This window comes from Macaca mulatta, chromosome 8 (assembly GCF_049350105.2).
Source record: "Macaca mulatta isolate MMU2019108-1 chromosome 8, T2T-MMU8v2.0, whole genome shotgun sequence".
Classification (NCBI taxonomy): domain Eukaryota; kingdom Metazoa; phylum Chordata; class Mammalia; order Primates; family Cercopithecidae; genus Macaca; species Macaca mulatta.
The window spans coordinates 87,411,495-87,417,500 of NC_133413.1; the positions used below are offsets into that span (position 1 = coordinate 87,411,495).

At 33.8% G+C, this 6,006-nt stretch overlaps 1 protein-coding gene across 2 annotated transcripts in view; it reads left to right on the forward strand.

Annotated features, from left to right (window-relative positions):
- Positions 1–6,006, forward strand: part of ZFHX4 (zinc finger homeobox 4) — a 188,307-nt gene that overhangs the window by 177,294 nt on the left and 5,007 nt on the right. The window lies entirely within an intron of this gene.

The following is a 6,006-nucleotide window of genomic DNA, read 5'->3' on the forward strand; positions in this document are numbered from 1 at the left end:
AGTCATTTAAAGGAGAGTCAGTCTAGTTCATTAAGTAGCATCAGGTAGACAATCACATGTAACCAAGACCGGGGTGCCTTTGGATTTATTTTAATTTCAGCTAGTGAAACCAATACATTATTTAAAGTAATATTATATGGGCTATAGCTAATTACCATGAAGTAGGTCAACCTGAAACACACACACACAAAATAAAGACTAGGTAGATCATAGCAGATTCTCAGATATATATTATTTGTATTATTACATCTCTATGTCATAGAAATATTATATTTAAATACTAATTTCAATCTTGATTTCAGATGGCATTCCGGGACAAACATGTGGCTTAGTATTTGGTACACATATTTAAAAAAATGAAACATTAATTAATACATTTATTGGTATCTTAATTTATGATCTTTCCAAGGGATGGGGCGGTGGTGTTTTTGATTGTCCCCCACGCTGCCACGCTGTGACACCCAGAGTTCAAAAGTTGAGTCCTTCAGCCACAGGTATTCACCCACATGGTTCCTAGCAGATTAATAGGGCTTATGTTTAAAGTTCAACAACTAAAAATATGACTTCTGTGATAATACAAAATTAGCATTGCTATACAATTTTGAGTTTTGTAACCTCCATTGCTACTTGTTATTTAAATAAACTCAGCAACGTTAGAAATACGTTAATATTACTTCATGCCTTTCTTCCCTCACGCCTAGCCCCAGATAAAGTTTCTACTTCAGGCATAACAAATTTGTAAAGCTGTTTGGGGCAACCTCAGATGCTGAATCTAATTGTGTGTTCATCAAAAGATATGCAGTTTGCACAGTTTAGCTTTTGTGAATAAGTATAGGTATTCAAATATATTATGTTAAATAAATGGATATAATGTGCTGGCCAGTCGTGTAGCCAAAAATATAACAAAAGTTATACATCACCCAAAATAGAAAAACATGGTTCTTTATAAATTAAGTTTTGTTTTCTAAATTATCAATGATTTTTTTCTTTTTAAAAGGATAATTTAACATGTTAAACAGACATCTAGAATTCTCTAATTATATATATATAATATATATATACACGTTTACAAAAAATAAGGAAAGCTTTTTTCATTTTTACAAGTTGACTTTTTACATAAATTTCAAACTTTTCAATTCCATCATTTTCTTACAGAAAAACAAAATTGCCACTGTGATCTTAAGTTATTTTAACTTTTAGTTTGGGAGGTGTGAAAATAGTGACATCCTATGGCCCCTCAGCCACTGCTAGCTTATCTGGTTTTCTGTTCTGAGTGAGTTGGTTTTTAAGAGAAGCAGAATGGAACTATACATATAAAGAATGTCACCAAGAAAATGTCTGCCATGTTCCTTCCGTGAACTGTCATACCACCTTCCCTCACCCCAGAGGTACTTTGGGCTTCATTATCTAGACAATTTTGGAGCCTTAAATATTAGAGCTATAATTAAGTGTTTTGGTTGTACACTGTATTTAAGTAAAATACAAGTATTTGAAGAATAATGCAATGACAGTTTATTTATTTTATTTTATTTTTTTGGTGTACGCTACGAGTCTTGTTATTTTCTGGTCCCATTTTACATACAACTGATTATTAACTCAGAAAAATATCTTATGTGGAAAGATTTCTATGATCAGTTATGTAAAGTAGAAGAGTTTTGATATTTTTACATGAGCTAAAAACAGTTGAAATATCTGTACCTTTAATCTTCAAGTCTACTTTGATTGATGATGACTGTGTTGTCATCCCAGTAAGTGGTGGTCAAAGCACCTTGTTTTTTTCTCCACTAAGTCTGAAGGCCTTTGTTGGGACAGTGGTCCTTCTGTCAACTGCCCTTTGGTCAGTCACTCTGATACTGGCAGCCAGAGGGCCTAGGTGAAAGAAAGTGAGAAAGGAGGAGAAAGAGATATTTATGAAATATTTAAATAGACTAACCTTTTTTTCTCATTCTACTCAGCATAAATTATATCCTCTCCCAAAAATACAAGTCCTATTTGTAATAGCCTTGGTGAGAAGATGTTGGAGGCAGTCACTTCACAGCTAGGAGTATCTTTAAACACACGAGGTACCCAGGAACTCAGAGCTGTTATATCTGCTGCATTATTAAATCATGGACCGAAACAGACTGGAGAGTGTTATAAAGAGAAGAACTCCATGAACATTGCTACCTACTGAAATTTTCAATTTCTCTCAACTTAGTCCTTTGTGAGAGATTTTAAACATTAACACAGCAGAATTACCAGTGGGGCCCCACCTGAGCGCCTGAGTTCCCGCACTTTCAGTTCATGTCTTTATTAGGTTAATTTACTTATGGTGGGTAGTGCTGATTTTTTCAACCAGCTCAGTAGAGCTGCGGTTCTCCATTTTCCTATGATCATTTTCTACTATATTATCTGTCACCAAACAATTATCTTCTTTGCTTAATGGGAGAGATAGACATACCAGCTAAGGCAAAATCAAAAGAACATTATAAGTAAAATATTTCTGCATTTCTTACAAGCCCTGGGCTCTTGCTACAATTTGTTATTAATATGAACATCTTTGAGAATATGACAAGTTCCTCTTGGCTCCTTTTTAATAAGATTTAGTTATGGAAAAGCCTTCATTTTAAGCATGTCCCATCCCTTTGAAAGAAGGTTCCAAGATTTTGAATAGAAGGAAATCACTGAAAATCACTTCAGTGAATATAAGATGATTATAAGAGTTTATTCAAAGGCTACACCCCAAAAATAGCTTAACTGCAGTGTAAAAATGTTCAGTTTTAGTATTTATCAACTTCTGAATTTCCTGGTTTAAACATACACTTTATTTTATTTTGGGAGGTGGAATTGTTTTTCTGGTTGGATATTGACTTTAATACTCACAAAACTTTCTTACCTTCCAAGATATCTGCCAATTTTTTATTCCTTCAAAATCACTAAGAAGGCCCTTTCCAGCGTAATATTCATCATGTATGCTTGCTTCCTAAGCAGTGGCTAGCCCTGTGTTCAGTATCACTACCTACTATTGCTTTGCTCACTTTTTAATAAAATGAATTATTTTTTCTTTAATTCTTGTTCACTTCCTAGTTTTTCTATCATGATCATACGTAAAAAAGAGAGAATGGCCATAGAAAATCAATGTATGTACCTGGAAAAATTAGAAAACTTTAAATTTGTATTTTATCCTTTAGAGTGTTAGCTGGCTTTGGGATTATGCCCAAAGTGAATAAAAAATTACTTGCTTTTCTATTTTTAATTTATTTACTTTATCATTTTCAGCAGTGTCTGATTTTAAATGTTCCATTAGTGTTTGGAAATACTGCCTAAGCCGATTTCCTTAAATGGAACTTTAGAACATGCCTTTTGCATTTTTCTCATACTTTAATGTAATTTACTAGCACATTTGGGGTAAATCTAGATAAGAGTAAGTCCTTAATAATTTTAGCACAATTGTCTTTGGCCCCATGTACATAATTATTTTCATTTCCAACCTCAGATATAAACTTGAGGGACCTCAGTCAAAGAAACTTGGAGAAAATGAACTACATATGAGTGCGTTATGAAGCAGGCCTTTTCTTCTGAAAGCATTACTTTCAGGAATAGGTAACTGTTTCAGAGGAACAAAACCCAACAAAATGATGGTAGTATGAGAATATTTACAGAAAAAATTTTAATTCTATGTGAAATTTCTAAGAACTGCAGTGGGAGTTGGGAAATGGGAAAGAATGTATATTTAAAATATAACTGGATAAAAGATAAAATTCGATGCACATTTAATTGTAAATTACCACCACTTATTCCACCTCTCTATTACTGTTCAGCTTTTCTCTTCTATTTCTGGTTTTCTGGCTACGAATATTTTACTGCAAATTTTTATAGGCTTATTTATTTTACTAGTAAGTCAAATGCACATAGTTTATTATTCTTAATCTACATGTATTTTCCCAAAATTTTTAGAGTAGCTCATTATTTAACTCAGCTTTTTTCGTCAAGATGTTGAATATTTTTTAAATTCCTGATAATCTTTGATTTAGGATTATTTGGGCTTCCTATTGCAGTCTTCTCAAAATCTTTATTACTTCATTATGTAACCCTAGATAAAAACATGTAGACCCTATGTGATGGGAAAGACTAAATCAACAACTATTGATCCATCTTGCTTTCTAACCACAATTACTGTTTTTTCATGTCTCTGTTCCTTAAAATTTATCTTGTCTTAAATTTTCACGTCAGAGATAGGCAGGCCAGTAATTTCCTCAGAATTAGGGGGGAAATTAGGTGAAAGGGAGTACAATTATTTTTTAGGAAGTTGTACTATTATGAGATCTAGAACTAAGGTTGGTTTTGTGAGTAGGCAAAAGAATCTGGCTACCAATGTAATATTTTAGCAATGCAAGTAAAGTGTCCTCCACCTGAATCACTCAGGCCTGAAATTTTACAATTAGATACTAATTCCTTTAACTGGACATATTATCCTCTGTTGAATGGAAAATTGCATAGACTGTGATGAAATCAGAATATCATAGCAGGAAGGAACCTAAAAAATTATTGAATCTAGTATATATTGAACCTTTTTCATACTACTTTATTCATTTCTTCAATTCTTTCTTGCTAATGAATTTTTATGAACAGGCTAGTAGAAAGGCAATACCAGACACAGAACTTAGGAATAAAGGCAAGGGAGTTATGCTTGTGGACCCCAAAGGGAAATCTATTACTTCACAGTTTTCCCTACGGCTAGGTCTAAGTCCCAGGAATCTAGACATCTATTACTAAATTGGATTAAAGATCAGAGAGTTTATTCATTCATTCCTATCATACACCAGTAAGGCTTGGGCCATTTTTATTTACATTTCTTTTAAATGTGTGAACCATTCTTCAGTAAAATATGTGTATTTGCTCTCAGTTTTTTTCTGGAAATATAATGTTATTTTCCTGGATTTTCTTTCCTTTTTGCATCTTAAATATTTGAATTATTTAACACCTGAAATTGATTCAATTAAACCAGAAGATAAATTGGAGTGACAGATATGAAATGTAGTCTCCTCTAGCTCATCTGCCATTGAGCTATAGATTCTCTTTGTCAAGCACCTAACACTCCTAGGACTCAGTTTTCTTATTTAAAAATGGAATGTTTAACATCAGTCCCCCACTGCCACTGAGGATGTTGGGAGATTGTTCTCTAACATCATGGAAACTCCTTAGAGACTATCACTATTACAGCTGTAGAATTATATCAAAGTAGGTCAGAGAAGACTTGGGTGTGGCAAAGTTAAAAAGAAGAGCAGCCAGTAATACCCTAGGCTAACTGAGGGTAATATGATAAGGATAAGGGTCAAGGAGGGAGTGATATTGACTTTATAGTATCTTGAATGCTAAGCTTTCTCAGTTGGGTAAAGATCAATTAAGAAACTACGGAGGCTTTTTTTTTTTTTACTTAGCTAAGGAAAAAGAAGGATGCAGTTTTTATGTCTCTCTCTCTCCGTTTTTTTTTTTTTTTTTTTTTTTTTTACGCTCACATGTTGCATTTAGCATGGAGGTAAGACTATGACCAATATTAATAAGATGGCTCTATGAAGTCTTATGATAATTCCCTCTAGAGCTATGCACTGATAATTAAACTTTATTCGCCTTCTCCTGGTTAATTCTTCCTTGTGCACACCAGACCTCCATCACAGTCCTTGTCATGATCATTTGGTAGTAAGCCTTCCCTTGTTCAAGAATGAATTACTATCAGCCAGCCATTAGACCTCTGGTCTGTTCCTTTTGCAGTCAACTTTACTTGCCTCTAAAAACATCTTCAGAAAAGGCACAGGCTTTTGCAAGTCCCTTTTCTGTCCTGAGCTGTCCTTCAGTTTCCCAGCCAACTATTTACCTCATAAAAATGGCTGTGTAATAGGTTATTATCAGCCACTACGTTATATTGGCTACTTGAAACACAGCAAAGATCTTTTACATTCCTGTAGGAGCCATGCTGTACCCACAGGTTTCTGCCTACTGATCATTCAGTTTCCCTTCTCTAATGAG